The following is a 20775-nucleotide window of genomic DNA, read 5'->3' on the forward strand; positions in this document are numbered from 1 at the left end:
ATTTTGCCTAAGAATGGACAGCATGATTCTTGTCTCCCAAAAGAAAAACAAACATAAATCCCTATATATGTTGAATTGTTTATAGCCCAACCCTGCTCCCACTCACTGACTGTAGTAAGAGCAGGAATAGGTCCTCTGTTAGTGAATCACTTTCATAATTTTTTTTCATCTACAGCTGAACTTAGTTTAGAAAAACTAGAATATCAGTAATAAATATACATGGGCATTTTTGTAGTTATGGTTTCCGTTATAAAGTTGTCTCCATAGCAGGTACACTTAACCTCTAAATAGAAACCAGTTTCAGATAAATGCATTTTTAAATTATATATACCATTGTGTATGTTTTAATTCTGTTAAACATATCTAAGGGCTTTGCTAGTTCCCTGAAATTATTTATAAAGGTTTAATTTTTTTCAGCAAGAAAGAAACTTTTCCCTATTATATGGGAAAGAGTTAAACTGACTGTACACAAAGGGCTGTAAAATGCTCACATTAAAACTGAAAAAAAAATAGTAGGAAAAACATGGACTGGAATCTGGCCTCTGGTTTTTTAATTGAGGTGACCTTTAAGCACATCTGCTTCTCTTAATTCATATTAAAAATATTTAAAAAAATACTATTGAATTTTTATGTAGAGATATCAAAGACTGTTATCACAACAGAAGCTTACATAGTTGAATAAAAAGTAACATGCTAACAAGTTGATATATAAAGTGTTACTGAATATAGAGATAATGACCCAGATTTTCTGGTGTGATGTGGTTGTTTTGACCTGAACTGCCAGCATATTTTGGACCTAAAGTCATCGTGACTGGCACTGGGACAATCCCTAGAGCACCAAGGTAATCCTGCAGTAGCATAGAGCCAAGAGAGCTTTTACACCACTTTGCTGCAAGAAAAAAGGAGGCAAGGCCACCAGTAGAAAGGAAAGTGATTGGGTCACACTTGTGCTAAGTATCAGAGGGCTAGCCTTGTTAGTCTGTATGCACTTGTGCTAAATTGATCCTTGGATGGATGTTTGTCCCCCTATGGCAGCCTGGTATTAATTCAGAGCAGTTCTTTAGCTGTTCTGAGACAGCACAAAAGTGAGCATTAAATTGCACAATGTTCTTGATTTGTGTTATCATTTCCCAGGGTTTTGTCTACTGTCCCTCCATGTCTTTATATAAACAAACACTTCCCAATGCCAAGTTGCTTCTTGCTGAAGTGGGGCTTTCGAATATTTTAAATTTCCACATTTTAGAAACAATAGAACATTTCTTCAGTATTTGCAACTTAAGAAAACATTTCTGGAGCGTTGAGAGGATATTATTGAAAAAAGGCAACAGGATTACTGGACTGTATTTGTACATATACACACATGATTGGTTCAACTTAATATCTTTCTTGAAATTGTGTTCAAGTATTATTTATCCTGGCCTGACATGCATTCTTTAATGTAGCTCCTTCCTTTGGATTGCTGTCTCTGATTGCTGACAGGGGTAATGAATAAGAGGCGTAAGGAAATGTGTTCACTGGACAAGAGCAAAGTAATTTCAATGCAAGGAAATGAAGGAAACAGACCTAGAAAATCCTGAATGCATTTGGGAGCCTTAGACTCATTTTCCTTCCTTTGCTTATTTTTGCTCAGAGATGGTAGCGTGCTCCACAGACTCACGGTCTGCTGACTTATGGGCATGTACACGAACAGTCAGGGCCGTTTTTACTCAGGTAAAGTGTGCACTTTCAGGGGCTTGCACTTTAACTTCTCGGTGCGAGAAGAACGTGCAAAGTGTCCCCTGAAGTCTCACGCCTTCAAAGGGCAGCCCTCCCCCTCAGGTGCCCTTCTTGGCTTGCCAGCGCGCTCGGCGTGCGCCAGAGCCACTGCAGGCAGCTCGCACACAAAGGAGGAAGGACTCGCGCTAAAGTTTCAGGGGCCTGCCGCTGGCTCCTGCCCCTTTGCAAACGTGCACTGGGAAACGTCCAGCCCTGCACGCTGGAGTCGAGGAGAGAAAGTGCCGCGGGGACGCCTGCCTGTCCGCAGCGTCACGCTCGGCTCGAGAGAAGCCCCCGGGGAAGGGCGTCGGAGGAGAGGCCGAAGGGGAGCCGGGCAGACGGAGCGAGCCAGCTAGGGACACCCAGCATCGTTCGCTTCGCTGTCGGCGGCGCGGGCCCTTTGCAGCCTGCCCGGGACAAACCGTGCAGCAGCTCCATTGGCTGAGAGCGGCTAGCGCTGCTGCTGCGGCGGCTGCCAAAACAGCTCAAGCCAAGCGCCCCCTTTCCCCAGCCCCCCTCCAAGCAGGGCAGCGGCGGCTGCAGGAGCAGCAGCAGCAGCCAGCCGCTCAAATGGAGTGGAAAATGGCCAGTGGTGGCATATAGCGCCATAGATTATCTGCTTCACGTTTTGTATTTAGCTGCCTCTAATCTGCTTTCCTTTGCCTGAGCCCCCAGCTGGGGGGGGAAGGGAGGTGAGAGGCAGGCGGGAGAGAGTCTGTCCTTTGCTGCCGGTACTATACGCGATAATGTTTATATGATTAGCTGAGCCCAGGGGTGGGGAGTAGAGAGAGGGGGGTGGAGATTGGAGGAGGAGGAGGCTGGAGGTGACTCCAGTTCAGAGCCAGTGGAGAGTCTGTGTCAGGATTTAGCAGTCCCCAGTCACACACACAGAGGTGCATGAGCGAAAAGGAGCTTGCAATACAATTCACTGGGATTGTGTGCGTGTGTTGCGTTGCCCCCCCTTGCTGTGTGTGTGTTACTAGCTCCGCGCTTGGTTCCTGGGCTCCAGCCGTTCACGGGGCAGCAGCGGCGAGAGGAAGACGAGAAATCCGAGGAGGGGCTGGAGCCGTATCATGCCAGAGGCCAGAATGTCATCCAGGGAGATGTAAATGAGGTCGATGCGAACGAGAGAGACACGGAGAAGGGAGGGGGCTTTGCTCTGCCAAATTTGAGTGGGTCGCCCCGCTGCTCCTGACCTGCTGCTGGCATCGCCTTTATTCCCCTTCTCGTGATCGCTGCGGAGAAAAAGACTCCCAAGGCTGGTCACAGACACTGGGCTTTGCACCGGGGGCCACCCCTTTGATCGATTGCTCTTATTTATTGATTTATTTTGTGGTCGGGGAGCCTGGCTGTTTTAGACCTTTCCTGCCGAGCGGGGTGTTGGAAACTGCCGGAAAATGTTGACTTAGCCCTAGCGAAGGCAGCCCACCGACCGGCCGGCCGCTCGGAGGAGGAGAAGCCGCCTTGCGCGCGTTGTCCCAGCTCGGCAGCGCGCTGCAGAGCCCGCTGCCTCCCTCCCTCTCTCCCTACCCAGCCCAGCTTGTCTCCTGCCCCGGTCCCCGTTGCGCCTGCTGTTGCTGTGGTGCCTCCTGAACTCACGCCGCTGCCCCTGGCGTTCAGAGGGGGCTCGCCCGGCGCACGTCTCTGGGGCATCCGAGTTGGGGAGAGAGAACCTGGCCCGGCTCCGGTTCCACGGCGCGAGGTAAGACGAGCTCAGGGTAACAATCTGCTGCTGCTGCCGCTGTTCCCAGGACCTGTTTGCTACTTGCGTCGCTTCCCTCTGGAGCCGTTTGCAAAAAAAAAAAAAAAGCCTGGGCAGGGGGGTTGGCTTGTTTGCTGAACCCAAGGCCGCCCCCCTTCTCCCTTGGGGTGTCCCCCGTTCCCAGTGAACCACAGTAAATTGGTGGCGGTGGCGAAGAGAGGAATAGGCCCCCCCACACCCCATGCAGCCTGGGTTTTTTTTTTCACGCCATCACCATTTACTAATAGTCCGCGCCGGTTAAATCAAAGTGCTGGGGGGGGGGGGCAGAGCGGCCGAGCCGAGGGGGCAGCTGCCACCGGGGGGTGGGTGGAGGGGAAGGAGACTGGGCAGGGGAGGCAGGGCGCGAGGGCCGGCGGCAGGAGCGTGGCTTGCTGCCTCTTGGGCAGGCAGAACCCCGGGGGCTGGTTAATCCCCCGCCAGGGGCTTCCCGGGCAGCCCCGGAAAGGAGCCGGTGACATGAAAATGGAGCCAGATGTGAACTAGGGTGGCCGATCATGGCAGCAATTAGAGGCAGGCTCCAGGGGCGGCGGGCCGGCTTCTTGCACGGGGTGGGCGCCCTGGGGAAGCAGGACTGGCAGGGTGGGGGCGGCGTGGGGTCCCGGGGCGGCCACAGCCTCTGGGCTCCTGGGGAGAGGGGAGCCGGTGCTGTAGGCTCCTGGGCAGCCGGACTGGTGGAGCGGGACCGGGGGGCGGGCTGCGCTTTCCTGCCCAAAGGGGGCTCCGGGCCGCGGTGGGAGAGCAGGGCCGTGGGCAGACCGCGAGCTGCCGGCCTCTCGCCCTCCGACTCTTACTGGCGAGGTGGGGGCGGTGCATCGGCCTGTCTGACTTGGTAGCCCGGGGTCCAAGCGGAGCCTTGGCCCCTGCGAAGGCAGAGCCGGAGGAGGCTGCAGCTCCCCCTTGCAATGAAACAAGTCACCCCCGGGGGATCCTCGACCTCCTCCCACAGCCCTCACCTTCCCCCCAGCGAGGCTCTGGTGTCCGAGCTGGGGAAGGCTGTCTCCTGCCAGTCACCCCTGAAAAGGGACCAGGCTGAGCGGCTCTTCCAAAGGAGCCTGCAAGGCTCTAACTAACAGCAGGAGCCATATGGTTCCCGTTACCGGAGCAAGGCAGCCCTTGCTCCCCTCTTTGGTCTGATCCAACATTCTTTCCTGTATATTGAGCCAGCAAGTCTCCTTCTCTCCCCTCCCTCCTTGGGTTCAGAGGAGTAATATCTTGACGTGGGTAGTTCATTCATTTGTCTGTGTGTGTGTATAGAGCAGGCCCCACCAAGTCTGTTCTCTGGCGAACTCAAGTTGCGCAATGAAGAAAGTTGCATCCGTTTAGTAAATAATTACCTGTTGCAGATTTATTTTAACTAAATCAGCTTCATGAAGAGCCAGTCCGCCCAGCCGCGAGTGCATAGGGAAAGAGGCTTCCAGCTAAAAATGATAATCCTTCCCAGTTGTGGAAGATGGAGGGTTTTTTTAGTTTCAGATGTGGAAAGCTGGGGCCATCTGGAGACAGAAAACAAAGTACGTGTGTCACGGGCACCTTTTACTGTATCTGGGTTTAGCAAAAATAGTATCAGGTTATAAATCTAAATTAGTGCTGTTGGGGTTTGGACATAGTTGATTTGTAAGAAAGTAAAGATGTGGTGTTCAGGTGTATGTTTTTCTTTGCATAGAAATGTTCTTGCGCACACGATGAAGAATTCTGCAGAACAAATGTTCCGTTGTTTGGTTTCTTCAGACACTCTGATTCCCTCCTTTTGTTGCTTGTCACTAAAAGAGGTGCCATTTCACATCATTCTGCACAAATTGTTTGAATTAATGCAAGTGTGAATTCTTACCGTTTGAAGGGGGCTATTAGCATATCAAAGGTTTCTTAGTTCCAGCTCAACTGAGAAAATTTCAGCTTGTCTTCCATTTGCTTCCAAGCAGAGGCCCAAAGGGCAGTGGGAATTGTAAAGGGATAAAATGGGGGGGTGGATTTGGGTTATGTTTCTGAACTTTTGCTGTTTTGTAATTATGTGAGTGAAAAACATTGTCTGTCGGCTGCAGAGCCCTTGCAAACGGTCAGACAATTATTTTCTATTGGTTAATGGTTTGTTCAAGAAAAAGAGTGACCTTTTATGACAGCCACAGTGACATTGCTTCTGGTGTCTTCTGTCTGTTAGTGGGATTTAAAAAGCCTTTTCTACTGGACTCATGCTTTGGGTATGGCCTACACATTATGGCATTAGGGGGTCTGAATAGGAAAGAACTTCTAATTACTTCATAGAAAAATGAAATCTTGAAATAAAAGACTACTCAATTCCAAACCTTTGAAGTAAACATACTTTTCTTCTTAATATGTAGGCTAGGATAATAGACAAGCTTTCAGATGTAGTTTAAAGAAAGTGTTACCACATACTTCAATTTCATTTTTATTATAAATACATTTCTAATGTGAAAAATAACAACTTTTTGTAATCTGATTTAATGGGTTAAATATGGGATACTAAGAGCAAAGTATTATATTTTGCGGTTAATGGTGTAGTACATATTCTTAAGGAGGTGTGGCAAGGCCTGTGTCGGTCTCATAGTAGAATATTTATCATTATGTTTTAAATTGGTTTACATACCTCAATTTACACAATTTTTGATTCATTAGGTACTGTTGTTTTCCTGTGTTTGCAAAGAGCAGTGTCTCAGTCTACTCTTTCATTGTCTTAAAAATCAATATTCATAATCTGGCAAACCAAGAGCCAAGCAAAATGCAGTTATCCTTCAGTAAGGTGGGCCCTTTTCCAGAGAGTCGATGGGTCTTGGGGACTGCATTCTGGTCTCTCTCTTATCTTTGGCAAAAAATAACTTTGCATCTCCTAGACCTCTTAAACTGAATAAAATATAATCTATTTTTTATGTTTGGGGTTTTTTTTAAAAGTGGTTTTGAATGCTTTGTAGGTTCATGGGTTCTTTACACATTGTAGTGTAAGGAATATGAATATGACATGCCTTTATTGTAAGAGGTAGCTTTTGTTCAGAAGAGTTCCTTTTACTTTCATTTAATAAAGAAACTGAGTTGCATGGTATACGAGTCTTGAAGAAAACTGTAGTTAATTACATAGTTTATTTAGATTTCTATTACCCTTAAATGGACAACACTTCAGTATTTTGTAGATAGATGCGTTTTAGTGGTCCTAAAATTGTGTCATTACTTTGAGATAATTTTCAGCAGTTTATTTGCCTAATGCCTTCAGCTGTCTGTCTAAAGTGTACCTTTTGGTGGTATAAAAGGAACATATTGATGTGATTGCCATTATTGCACTTAAGTTGCTGTTAACTAGTCTGCTTTGAATGCAAAGCGCTATAAAGAAAGTGCATTATCCTTAGCGCTATTAGGGATAATCTAAAAATTGTCTTGAAAATGTTGCACTTCAGTTTATGTGATGGTGATCCCAAATTTGACAAATCTCTAAAGATATAAAATGCAGTGGAAGAAAGATTTTCAACATTCAGATGACAAAATTGGACCACTTAGAGAAAAATTAATGTGCAACAGCAGCACTTCAGCTGCCATTTTCAATCACTGTGGGTTTCTGTGTGTTGGCAACAGAAAAGGAACATAGACATTCATATAGTTCTAGGAGCTGGTGGTTGGGGAAATCAGGATATTGAATCATGTGGGGTAGAACAAACCAGTTACTTCAGGTTTTGACTTGAGAATGGCCAATAAACATTTTTTTGGGGGGGGCTTCTAGCTCTCCCTGCTCATTAATAGACCAACATCAAAGCGAGCAACCAAACTTCCAAATGTTATAAAAACTAATGTAAAGATACAGATCTTACATGTAGTCTTGCAAGTCTTAATTTAAGGCAAGCAGTTGGAGTTTTTATTGCAGCAATTTTCACAATCAGCAGAGACATTAACACCAGGCTTCTGGGTGTTTCCTTCCTTACAATGAGCAAGAGGAGAGCTTTAAAAAACAAAGTTTGTTTAGTAGTTAGTCCTTATTTGATCACTTCAGAAGCTTTCTCCATGTTTTATTTATCTTTTTTATAGCTTTTAATGCGTTAAATCAGGAATTGGGATATTCAGAGGATATTTCTTAGCTTGGGTAAGAAAATACTTTCTTGAAATTAAAATAATCAAGGTGGCAATAGTTTAAAAGTTTGTGCTATATTTGTTTTTTAATGATACATACTAAACATGGGATTTTGTTTCTGAAAAATGTGTATAGTTCAAAGTGTATTTCTGTTTGAATAAGGTTATATCTTTTTAGTAGAGTAATCAAATTAATGTCCTGTACTGTTTGGTAAATACATTGTAATCTGGCAGGTTGTAATTTCACTTTTAGAAAAACAAGGACCTATTTGCAGCAAATTTTGTCTAAATTCAAGTTGGAAAAACATTTTTATTTAAGCAAGTCTCGCTATTAACTGTGTGCATCCAGTATAGGGAAAATTACATAATTAGGAAAAATCAGAGATTGAAGCATAAAGATGATCAATTTTTTTTTGAAAATTTGGCCTAAAAAGTTTATCTGATGCACCGGTACTTGGTAGCTTTGCTCACATCACTTCCATGTAGTGTGTTGACTTTTATATTGAAAATTTTTGTATATTTCTTCTAAACAGCTTTTGCTGAATTTATTGGTAAAATTATCTTTACGAGGAACTACACTAATCCCTAGACAATTCTTTTAAATTTTAAATAATTGCAATACATTTTCCTGAGCCATCATATTTTCCATTGGGAAGTACATGAGGATGACAGATAAAACAAGAACTTGAAGTAGCTATTAATGATCTTACCAGGTGAAGTGCAAGAGAAGAAGTTAAACTATGTCTGGTGGATAATTGAAATCAGATTCATGCACAGGTAGACAGGCAGTCAGTTATAAAGCAGCATACTTTATAGCAAACTTTAGTGAAATTATAATCAATCATGTTACTTAGATATGTCATGTTCAACAGAATTTTTTTTTAGCATTTTATAGGATTGATACATTTGTGATGTGAAAAGGCAGCTTGAAATAGCAAAATATTCTACTTCTTAAGTATTTAGGTGCAGCTTTAAACTTAATTCTGCCTTTTATTTTTGTTTTTCAAATCTTAGAGTTTGAAAAAACTAAAAGATTTAAACAATCACTCTATTGCAAGTGGATGTCAAGATAACTGGAAAAGCAAAAAGCTATATAAAGGCCATTCTCAGTATTTTTAACAATGCCGTTTAATATTTAAATAGATTTCAAAGATACGTTCATTTGCTTTTCAACAGTTCTTAAAATAAGAGTAGTAGGTGATTCTGTAGGGATAGGTAAGTTTGTGGTATTATTTGAATACATCTATAGGAAGAAGTGGATTAAATCTTTACTTAATGAACACACTTATTTCAATCTGAGCTGTGTCCAGTAAAAAGATTAATTCAAAGTTGTCACTCTTAAAGCCCTGCTCAATAACCATATTTTCTTGAAGCTCAACTTTTTCACCTGTCAGTGTGCGAAATACAGGTTCCAACATTTTGGGGTTGAGGAGTGTATGCTGCTTACTCGCTAGTGATTTAAGTTGTAAAAATGCATTGCTTAATGAGTAGTACAATCAATTCAACCCTCTTACGATACAAACTGATAATTTAAAACCAGTTCTTAAGAAAAGGGCCCTTGATCAGATTCTGAATTATAGCATAGTCCAGGTTATGGGTCATTATCTTAAATTGAGTATTTTATGGGACTTTGAAGAAATATATAATTTGCATGTGTCATGATTTCTTTCTTGTTTGATTTTCATCAGTCATTATTGCTACGATTCAACTTACACAAGCCTGTTATTTACCAAAAATTATTTAGAAAGGCATAATAATCAAGAGCATTGCAGACTGACTGAAGCAAACACAATGCTTAACACCTGCAGGTAAAGTGCAGCCTACTGCAAAATGCTATTGATTGCTTTTGTGGCACAAAGCAAGCTTAAATACAATTTATTTAATTACAACAAAATTGCAGTTTTATGAAGTAATATACTTCATCTTTTTAGAAGATTTTACATGTTATTTGCTGGTAAGTAAAATCCCATCACAGTAGTATGAATTTGTTCAATTACCAGAGCAGCTAAGTGGGATGGGGTGGGGTGGGGAAATCAATTTACACTGAAAAGCACCAGAAATGAGATTAACTTGGTTAGTAGGAATTTGCCAGCAGTGTCTAAATTGCTTAATATTATAAAATGTTACCATATTTCATGTACAGTAAGAATGTTGACTACACATCATATTCGTTATTTGGCTGGTTTTTGTTTTGTAACATGTAAGCATTTCTATTTTTATTCCTACAATAGCATTTGCAGATAAGTCGAAAGTCTAACAATAACTTTACAAAATAGAGGGACTAATACTCTCCTCTAAAAGAAATAGTACTATTTTAGATAAGTGATCACAACTAGTTATTTCTCCTGTCTAGCTTGTTGTCTGTAAATACCTTAGCAGACATTTCAGACTAAAAGGCAAGAGATAAAATTTTAATTTCAGAGTGGCCCCAACAGTGTCCATATTCTTGTCTGTATGTAAAAAGTCCTTGCTCATCACCTCCAGAGTAAAAAAGCCATTGTTACTTCTTAATATAAACCTTTTTTTGTGGAGTATTTAATATTGACATTAGCATTTTATCTTTAGTCCTTATATGTAAACCATGAACTGGAATTTTTGTATCTGTAAAAAATCTGTTGTGGTCTAGACCTCCTAGTATTTAACCAGGCACCTGCTGGACTCTGCTCTTGCTTCATTCAGTCACCAAAACTGACTGCTACAAGGACGGGCAACATGACAAGTTAAAACCAGTGGACCATTTGTAGGTAATAAAGTCAGTTTACTGGAATTTCTGAGGAAAGTGGTTAAAAAGAGAGGACAAATGTCACTATGAATAGAGATGTTTTAATCAGACTTTCTGCCTTAGGGTAAAATTTAGGTCTGTTTTAACCAGGATGTAATGTCTCCCTCTACAGAGAACAGTATTAATTACGGTGTGACAAGGGAATGTGTATTGAGGAAAATGGGGTTCTCTTGGCCTTGTCATTGATTTTTCTAATCTGTAAGGAATACGTTATAAATATTAAAATTCACACGAAGGGAACTCAACTCCGTATTTCAATGCTGAAAGCAGTTACCTTCAAAGAACTCTATTTAAAACCAATAGACTTTTTCCAGGGGCCTCTTTAGTGGTGTGAAGTTTAAAATATTTTGTGTTCCTTTCAAAGTAATGCAGTGGTGCAGTTTTTCATCCGAGTGCTTGCTTCCATTTTATCGCGTAAACATGACAGAGTCTAAGTCTGTCTCTGCTAGGTTCCTTGGTGCATTAAACCCCTCTGAAAAGAATATCCTTTTATTTTAAAAGCAGTTTTAAAACAGATCTTTCCTACGATCTTTTTTTCTTTTTTCAGTTGCCATAAATATATAATGTAGTATGGCATAATTGCCCACAGATCTTTGTTGTGCCCAAGTTGTCTTGTTGGAAGAGAATGGAGGCAGAGTTGCAGGGAACGGGGTGGAGGTGGGGGAGGGAAGAGAGGACTTTACACTGTTTACAGTATTTATTTTTTTTAATTTTGCATTTTAGTTGTTACTTGTCCTGATTAGCTACAAATGCTTAGCCAAAGTACAAGCCAAAACAGTAGTTGTCTTAGGAATTTTTCTATTACAAGGACTAGATTTGAGATGCTAACTTCTAATGCAGTACAAAGTAAAAGATGTTTAATATTTTGATACTGAATTTAGTAAGGGATTGTATTACATCATTCTTCATAATGAAGAGAAATAAGGAAAGGTGTTCTTTTATCTGGTGGTGGTGGTGGTTTTTGAAGAAAAGGTTATTTTAATGTTATTCATCATCAAAAGCTACACAGATTTTTGATAAAAATTAGATATTTATTTATGGATATATTTTTAACTCTTTTTCTTGTATTGTAGTACAGAGTAAAGTAACTCACTGTGTGTGAGCTGTGCTTTTAAACTATGTTACTTGTATATTTATTTGGTTGCTTCTAGATGTGATAGAATATTCACTCTAATTTAGATGGGTTTCTTCCTTTCTTTGTGTCCTCTGTTGGTATTTTCATATCAGTCAACACCTCAAACTGGTTATTGTTTTGAATCCAGACGACGGAATAATCTAACACCCGTTACTGTCAAAAATTGTTCCTGGCAGCTGGGGGAGGGGATGACTGACCTTGTTTGAGACTCTAATACTTGCTTTGTAGTTGATGGGATTTGGTGTGCATTGACGGTCTTACCATCCAAGCACTGATTGCAATATGATACCTTTCCTACCATCCTTTTTCTTTCTTCAGCTGCCATAAATATATATTGTAGTATGGCATAACTAGCCACTGAGGAGAGGTCAGTGGGCAATGTCAGTTCTGAATAAAATGCATTTTAAAAAATGTAGTAACTATTTCCATTGTTGATTTTGAATTTCAGAAGATGATAGGTCTAATTTCTTTGGCAAGCTCATGACTCCAGGTTACAGGACAGAACATGATCATGTTAAACTGACTCAGCCATTGTTTTACCCATTTGTACTGTGTTGTAACTTTGGCAACTTTTTCTGTTTGAACTCATTGAATAAAAAGGTTTGCATTCAGAACACAAGAGATGACACAGCTCTTTGGTCTGAAGAAATAATACGGCTCCTAAAAGATCTGTTCTCAGTATTTTGTTTGGTAGGTTTTACATTTAGACATCAGAAGATCGAAGTTTAGGTCTATTGATGTGACTGATTTCAGTGTAGCTGAAGTATTCCTTATAGGTGGATTGGCACGGCCTGATTGTCCTCTCATTTATGCTGGCAAATATCTTGGGTAAGTGCATTTATACTGAAATCATTGGAGCTATACTAATGTAAACCTAGTGTAAGTGAGAGGAGTATTAATGTTCTGGTGTATTAATGGCCAAGGCGTCTAAGTTGAGAAAAGGGAGGGGATAAAATAAACAGTATATTATAGATGATACAGGAAGGAATTCGGGGGACAGGACAAAAAACCTGCCTCTACTCACAGGAGTTTGAAAGAGAGAACTTTGAGAGAGAAAAACAAAATATCTTTCCCCCCTTTACAAACCATAATCTTGTAGAATACTTGCCATAGATCCTCATTCCGCTGAGATGCTGCCCCCCCGCCCACTCCGTTTGCTCTACTTTCTCCATTTTAGGAGTTACATACTAGTACCTGATAATGACAGGTTATGGATTCATCCACTAAAAACGTCCCTGCAGCAGGAGAGAGCTCAACATGTGCCAGCCATTGTCCAGACGTGTGTGTCCAAAATTTGCCCTGTTTTTTGTCCTGGTTAACCACTATGCCCTTACTAGAATGTCATCAAATATAGAGATTCTCTCAGATTATTTCATCTGGTTTTTAATGTGAATTGATGTTGAAAGCAATGCAAGCTATAGTTTTAGTTTAGTTCAGGGGTCGGCAACCTTTCAAAAGTGGTGTGCCGAGTCTTCATTTATTCACTCTAGTTTAAGGTTTCGCGTGCCGGTAATACATGTTAACGTTTTTAGAAGATCTCTTTCTATAAGTCTATAACTAAACTATTGTTGTATGTAAAGTAAATAAGGTTTTAAAAATGTTTAAGAAGCTTCATTTTAAATTAAATTAAAATGCATAGCCCCTGGGCACTGAGAATGCCACTGAAAATCAGTTCGCATGCCTCCTTTGGCACGCGGGCCATATGTTGCCTACCCCGGTTTAGTTTCTAGAGTGGAAGATGGTCCACTGGTTAGTGCACTAGCCTGCGACTTACAGAGGGTCTGGTTTTACTTCCTTGCTCAACCGTAGATTTTCTGTGTGACCATGGACAGATGGGAAAGTCACTTAGCCCCCTCTGTGCCCCAGTCTCCCACCTGTAAAAATGAAGGTAATAGCATTGGCTTACCTCACAGGCAAGAAGTGAGGATAAATACATTAAAGCAGTGCTTCTCAAAGCCGTTCTGCCGCTTGTTCAGGGAAAGCCCCTGGTGGTCCGGGCTGGTTTGTTTACCTGCTGCGACCGCAGGTTCCGCTGATCACGGCTCCTACTGGCTGCAGTTCGCCGCTCCAGGCCAATGGGGGCTGCGGGAAGGGCGGCCAGCACATCCCTCGGCCTGCGCTGCTTTCCTGCAGCCCCCATTGGTCTAGAGTGGAGAACCGCAGCCAGTGGAAGCCGTGATCGGCCGAACCTGCGGACATGGCAGGTAAACAAACTGACCCTGACCACCAGGGGCTTTCCCTGAACAAGCGGCGGTCTGACTTTGAGAAGCACTGCATTAAAGGTTGTGAAGTGCTTCAAGATCTACTATTAAGGAGTGCTTTGTAAGAGCTAGGTATTATGTTTATTTTTTCAGCGAGAACAGTCCATGTAGGGCCAAATCCCTCATCTTACAGGACGAGTAGTCCTCCTGAAATGTCACTACTTAGAGGATTTGGTCCTGAAAAGAAAGATAGCCTTACTCACTCTCTAATTCTTTCGTTCCATGTTAGAAACGGCATTAACGTTGCCACCACACTTAGGTCTTTCTAGTTGTTTGAGACTGAGTATGGTTAGACAGGACAATTGCTTAATTTTGATCTGCTTAATATTTATAGTTCCAGTTATTGAGGATTTTTTCCCGTTTATGTTTAAATTTTTTTATTAAAGTTCATGTTACATATGTTAAGAATAAATAAAGACATTTCAAGCAGGGAAAATGCTGATTGGAAGGCTAATAAAAAGCAATCTTCCTTCAGTTGAATGAAAACTAGTTATAAAAACAAGATGATTGCTTCCATAAATATTGTACAGATTACTATAGACTTAATTTTTAAATGGTTGAATAGAACTTAACATATCTGTGTTCACCCTAATTGATTCTAAACTTTGTGGAGATATTAATCTGAAAGTGGCATAGGGTCTTATCTGCAGCAGTAAATACAGCCATAATGCTGCTGTTTTTAAGTAAGGGAGATACACCAGACAGGGCGGATGTGTTGTCTTGTTTTGGGTGGTCTGTCATTTCAGGTTCGTTTTGTGTAAACAGAACAGTGTTTTTCCTTCCTCTGAAAACATTTGAAAAAGACTTTGAAAAAGAAGTCTGTGTATCTTGAATATTAAGGACTAAAGCTGTACACATAACTAATTCTGAAGGGCAATAATAGTCCTATAGAGCCAGCAAAAATATTTTAAGGGTGGCTTCTCCAGTAGCTGTTTGTATCAGATAACTGATAGGAAAAGGATATCTTGGGGGAATTGGTGACCAATTATCAGGGTTCTTTTCTGGCTACTGCCCATGTTTTTCATATATTTTTGCTAACCCTTCTTATTACCTGCAGAGGGAGCTTGTATATGAGATAATCAACATAATCAAGGCATTGAGAGCTGAAATGTTTCCAGTAAATACAATTTCATTTCATTGAATACTCTGTCATACTCATGCAGTGCAGAAAGAAAGCTTGTTTAAAGGATTTTCCATCACTAACAGAGATGACAATGGGCAAAGATATAAAAAGTCAAGAAGGCAACATTTACACTATAATTGTTTTGGACTTAAGAGAAGTCCCTTTATTTCGTTACTGGAAATGAAAAAAGAATTGAAGGAAATAATTTTCTTGCACGTCAAATTGATATTTTTATTCCATTTATGATGGTTACAAAAAAAGCCCTGGAAAGCAAAATACAGCAAATTCATTGGTTGCATAAACTGTCTCCTCTTTTAACAGATAGACAACATAGTACTTTGAGGACATATGAAAGTGCCTGCATAGAATCTAAGCAGAAAGCATTAGGTCTTTTCCATTTAAATATTAATTACAATTGGCCTATTTAGAGATGCAAGTTTCTTTTAATTTTCATGCTTTTATGAAATAACCTGTAATGCTAGTCAATTTCATAATTATATAGTTGACAAATTAGTGCATTGGTATTTAAACAGGACAACTAGCGGTTAAGAATCAATCCAGCATTAAGATTTTTAGAAAACTGCTGTCTTAAAAAATAATGCACGCAGAAGAATACTGAATTATAAGATTATTTGTAAATAAATAAAAACCACTACCTTTAAGAAGCAGAAATGCTTTCATTTGAAACAATGAATGAAAAGATCAGTTGGTACAGGTTTGAGAATTTTCATTGTAAATTTCTGGGCACTGAAATGATGATCCTTTAAAAAAGTTAAGACCTTGTTTAGTGAAGAAAACAATTCATTTTTAAGATAGTTTTGCTTGCTGAGCAAGAAGCATTTAAATAAATTCTGCACTATTTAGCTCTGAAAAATGGTGGCAGTCATTTTTCATTTAAAATATTTCAGTAAGTTTGCAAGCTATTTGCTATTATACTGTTATGAAATAAAGCATTATGCATAGTTGCACATTCCATAAAACAGAAACAGCACTCAATAACATGCTCCCTTGTAATAAATCCTCCAAGAAAATTGGTTTGAGAGTTGATTTTCCATCAGTTTATTACAGAGCTGTAAAACTTAAAACATATATGTGCAGCGGAATGCAGTTGTCTTGTTGCATTTTGGACTATCATTTTAAACACCTAGAAAAGGTTTACTATGTCTAACAGGGCACCATCTCAGTGCCGATTTATTATTTATACTGGCTAATCCTTGCTAATGTGAAAAGTCAGCTTGTTATTGTAACACCAAATGGCCCTCTAAGTAGGGAAACAGTTAAGTAGATCTGCTGTAATAGGTTGTTGTCTAATAAAGAGATTTATGGTATTGGAAAGGGCTATTGTATAGGTATTACCCTCTCACAGCATGATCATGTATTATCTTAACAACTCAGTGCCACGTTTATGTGGAGCATTTTTATAACAGGGTAAGAATATTAGCCACAGCAATTACACTCCAATAGGATTATGGTGGTAAGATTTATAGAAAATATATAAATGTTGTCTTTTATAGAAATTTTGATAGGTATTGGTGGTTGAAAAGTTGCATCCTGATTTGTGTGTGAAAATGTATTAGTTTATGATGAAGAGAGAGTGGTTTCTTAAATTAATCTTACTGAGGAATAATGGGGACGCAATGAACATAATCTGTTTCCGCACAGTGTGTTTTTTCTCTGTGAGGTAAGGATTGCTCAGAAATTCAGCCCAGAGAAGATTGTTCTACAAAATACAATAAGTATCAGGGAGTGTGTATAACTTCAATTCTGGTGCGGGGATAATACTGCTAGGATTAAGTTCTACTCTTGCAGCTTCACAAATTTGAAGGTAGGACAACGATGTTTTTAAAATGCTATGTTGAAAGTCCGTTTGTGTAGATTTTACTTGCATGAAATAATCTTACTCAGTTTTAGCTTTAGTATGAAACAAATTTTGGTTTTATTTACTGCTAGATGTACTTGTTAGGGTACATCCTTATGAAGACAAGACAATTAAGTAACTAAATAACAGCAGCTACCACACTTTCTAACTAGTTACAAGTTTGGATTATATTTTGAAATGTAGCAACCATTACCCATTGATTTATTTTATTGAAACCTGGTGTAGGAATCCTTTTGAGAATGAAAAGTAATGAAAGTCATGTAGTATTTGTATTGTTTCCCTTTGGATAGCTTTCAAGATGTTTCCTACTTCTTAAAATTTTCCATCTCCCCACTTCTCTCCCTCCCTTCCCCCCGCCCAAAAGGGCACATTGAGGAAAAGCAATGTACAGTGGTTAGTTACATTTAATCAAACTAATTATGTGTTATCAATGGAAGGCACTTAAATGGAATGATAGATCAAAAATAAGGTCCTGTTATAAATTAGGATTACCCGTACCCGAACTACAATAATACAAATTATAAATATAATTACTGTAGATTTTATGCTAGTTTCAAATGTAAATTATTTAATAAGGGGAAGATGTGTATCTTAAATACAATTTTTACAAAATAACAAACACTAAAAAATCTCTCTTGTTTTCCTTGGGTACATTGTGACAAGATGAAGTCTTAATTAGGTCTTTCAAATTAAGGAAATGTACACATGGCTGTTTTCATTACTGAAAAGCCTTCCAACAAGTATGTATATATTTTGCATGAACACAAATATATTATTGGTTGAAAGTGTATGTGAATGCAATATCATGAATGTATCAATAGAGAAAAAATGAATACTGCCATATTTGTAGCCACATAATTTATATAACTGTTAAGTGATTACTGGTAACTAGTAGAAAAACATACCCAAATATTGACAGGTTTTTTTTAAATATATAGTAATACAAAGTAATATTGCTAGTGTAGCTAACATACTGATGTTTTAGTGAATAACTTCCATTTCATTAGGGTTTAAAAATTAATAATATGAATTATTCAAAATTTGATTTTTAGTTACTTTCTTGGTCACCGATGGATTGTAGTCAGTAATTCATTTATCTTCTATATGCATAATTATAGTGGAGCATTAAGGAGCCTTGTCATTTTGGATCTTTTAGGTAGAACAAGAATTATGAGCGAAGAATAACACATTTCGTTTTAGAAAAACATCAGTAGGTACGTGGACTGTTATGACATTTTGTCCATGTTGGATTCTGGAACGGGATTGCAACTTTTGCCTAAAAAGTAAAAAATGAAAGGGAGAAATTCTACCCCGGTGTGTGAGGGACTCCCATCAATTTAACTGAAAGAGCCATGCTTACATACTTGAGGACTACACTCGGTCTATATGCGTTAACTAAAAATAAAGCCAACACTCAGAATTAAATGAAAAGTAAAAATAGTGGAAAGAAACCTAAAAATCCATCATAAAAAGTAATAGAGAGAATTAAAAGCCCCGATGTTGGCCAGCATGGGAAACCTCACTTTAAAAATTGAGTTTATACATTTTTGTCGTATTATAATTGAAGGATTAAGAAGCAATAGGTTAACAGCGTATTAATCCATTCATTGTCTACATATATGTTTCAATAAATACATTTTTTTAGATGCCTTAAGAAGAAAAATTATAGCATATATATATATATGCAGTAGTATTTAATTAAATGCTGAATCCTTACATTTTTACTTATACATTTTCAAAATGCTTTTAAAGAAATGTGGAATAAAAAAGATTACCTTTCCAGCACAGATTTGGGTTTTTATTTTATTTTGTTTGCCTTTTTGCACAAATTCTGTAGTGAATGTCTGTTTAAAATGCGGATTCTCCTGTTTCACAAAATAGTAAATCAAAACACAAGTCTATTGTGTTATCATTTTACTAGCACTGTGTATTAAAAATGAAGCTACTCTAGAAGGTAATAGTTAACTGCCTATGGAAAACATTTATATTTAGAAAGGGGATTTAGTTTTAGTTTATTGTGTTTTTTTTGCTGACTCTTTTGAAGAGCAGATCTGTTGTGATGAATAAAACTTGTATTTAGCAAATGGAATGTAAGTGACCAGCAGCTACTGGCTTATGAGTGAAAACTCCACACCATAGAATAAAGCAAAGCAGTGAGCCTTTGAAATACACCTTTGAAATACACCTGTGAATGAAATTCTTCATTTTTAACGGTTATCTACAGAGAATTCAAATATTTCCTCTACACATTAAGATACTAGTTTGTTAGCAACATCTTTCCCAACATTATACTGTTTTTGATATACTGATATTCGCAACCATATAACCAAAGTAGTATAAGATGTTTTTAAATTATATGATGGCTTATAATTTGTATATAATGCTGTGACTTACAGGAAGAACATCTTATTTATTATATGTTATTTGATTAATGGTCAACTGTAACTCTGTGTGTGGGTTTTTCTTTTTTAATATAGTTTCTTAATGTTTACTGTCTGGCTTTGATTAGTTTTGCTTCTGCTTGGTTGTCAAGATGCTGTATAATTCTTGTTCTCATAGCATTCACCTCACTGGACAAGTTATGCAAAATAAAAAAAAGTACCTGCATCTGAAAGTACTGCATGTATTTTTGATTGATATAATATCCATTTTGCAAATAACTGTTGATTTTAGAAAAAGTTTAACATGCTAGTAAAGTAAATAAAAGATAGGAAGTCAAGTCAGAAATAAATTAAAATTTTACATGAAATTTACCGGAAGATGTTTTGAGTACACATTTGATTAAATTCATGTAGAAATGAATTAACATTTGATTTGGAGAAATTAAAGAAAATAGCATTAATGAATTAACTTCAGTGTAGTACCAATTTGATTTTTATAACAGCTTCTTAAAACCTGTCCAATGATTTGTAGGTATTTATCCATTTATAATTAAATTTCTTTTTTTTATTTTGTTTTGAAAATTCACAGTTCCTGGTTTTTTGCTAATGCTTTACTTGATCAGAAAAAAAAATCATATTTCTAAATGCCACACCTCCAGCCCTAATTAGTTCATATAATCTAGTTTCCACAACTTTTTCATGTTTGAGAAATATTAATATAAAAGTAATAAAAAAACCCCTGTGGTTGTAGGGTGGTTACTTGGAAAAAACCTTTCAAGTGCTGTCCATGTGGATGATATTATTTGCTGCCTTCAGAAACACTGGAATAGTTCAGCTGATATGTCCTGTGACTTTGGAGCTTGATTGTGACTCATAAGTGGTGAAAAGAGGTCTTTCCTGCTTACCCCAAAAACATACGCTCCTTGAGTTAAGTTTGTTAGACCGTTGAACTGAGTTATTTTACTGAGGGAGACTTGTAAAATAGGTTGTGACATTTCATTCTACGCGCTGACACATAGAAGTGTTTCCTTTATAGCAAAACACACTTTTTCTGCTATTTAAATACGTATTAATATATTAAATAGTATATAAATACTATGTGACATTCATAGGTCTGGAGGACTAAGAGTCCTTCTATGTGCAAATTTAAATTGACATCTAGAGTCCTTCAGTTGCTTTATAATAAAACAAAGGTGTAATAAGTACTACCTTAGTTAATGATCGAGAAATGAAGGTAATCCCTCCTGCCTATCCCCCCAAAAAGTTTCATAAAGTGGATAGTTACTTGGTGAAAGATAAGATCATTATGAGAAGGAACACTAAACGTTGAGAGTGAACTATTTCCAGCTAAAGACATTTGGACCAAAGTTTGTCCTTTTTCTGTTGTTCACAGTCAAAAAGTCAAAATCTTCATTTTAATGAAGACATTTCAAAGAACAGACAAGTTGAGAAAGACACTGTAGTTCTCTACATGTTCTTTCCTTTTAAGCATAGAACCCTTAGGGTATAAATTAGAGTATGTTAGCCTTTATAGTTGATTTCAATTTGCGCAAGGGCAGTAAAGTGTTAAAATTCAGATATAGATTGTAAATGACTTGGTGGTCTTCAGTTTTTTACCCTAAAATATAGTTT

The 20775-nt window shown here is 38.8% G+C and overlaps 1 protein-coding gene across 10 annotated transcripts in view; it reads left to right on the forward strand.

The window, feature by feature from the left end:
• Positions 1 to 2561: 2561 nt before the first annotated feature.
• The window catches only part of ADGRL2 (adhesion G protein-coupled receptor L2), a 190962-nt gene continuing 172748 nt past the window's right edge, over positions 2562 to 20775 (forward strand). For 8 of the 10 annotated variants that reach the window (XM_045026939.1, XM_045026940.1, XM_045026943.1 and 5 more), the window contains exon 1: positions 2562 to 3457. The gene's annotated coding sequence lies outside the window, so the exon portion shown is untranslated. The remainder of the gene's footprint in view (positions 3458 to 20775) is intronic. The other 2 variants (XM_045026942.1, XM_045026944.1) reach the window with 1 other exon arrangement.

This window comes from Mauremys mutica, chromosome 8, assembly GCF_020497125.1.
Source record: "Mauremys mutica isolate MM-2020 ecotype Southern chromosome 8, ASM2049712v1, whole genome shotgun sequence".
Lineage (NCBI taxonomy): Eukaryota > Metazoa > Chordata > Testudines > Geoemydidae > Mauremys > Mauremys mutica.